Source organism: Penaeus monodon, chromosome 24 (genome assembly GCF_015228065.2).
Source record: "Penaeus monodon isolate SGIC_2016 chromosome 24, NSTDA_Pmon_1, whole genome shotgun sequence".
In the NCBI taxonomy this organism is placed as follows: domain Eukaryota; kingdom Metazoa; phylum Arthropoda; class Malacostraca; order Decapoda; family Penaeidae; genus Penaeus; species Penaeus monodon.
Window position 1 is genome coordinate 13,234,332 of NC_051409.1, and position 535 is coordinate 13,234,866.

Sequence of the window (535 nt, forward strand, 5' to 3'; positions counted from 1 at the left end):
AGGTTTATATAAATTTCAATATCAAAAGACCGATATCAGCTAAACCAAATACTGAAACGGGGGATTAAAAAAAAAAAATACCTTTAATCTATTCTTATCTAATTTTAAACTTAAGCTCCCCCTCCCCCCTAAATCTGCACCAAAATATAATCAATCAGAAACACAAGAAACGAAGCAGTGAAACCGAAGAGTGAAACTTGGATCCACTCTAACCTCCCGCTTCGATGAATAAGCGACGTGACTCTATCTCGTGCGCGCGCACCGCTTCTCCGATAACTGTCCGTGAACCCGAGCCTGAAATGAACCACGGTGAACCATCTGAAACCCGTGCCAGGATGTGGCACTTAAATGGCCTGCGGTTCATTGTGGTTTATCTGTGTGGTTTACCAGCGCAAACCTCTGACTAACAAGTAACATAAAAAGCTTTAATAGAGTCAAGTTGCAGGTGCAATGTGCAAGGATGCACCAGTGTTGAATTTGTAGTAGTATTCATTCGTGAGCTTTCATTTAGGCTTCCATGCATCAGCTCCCAATG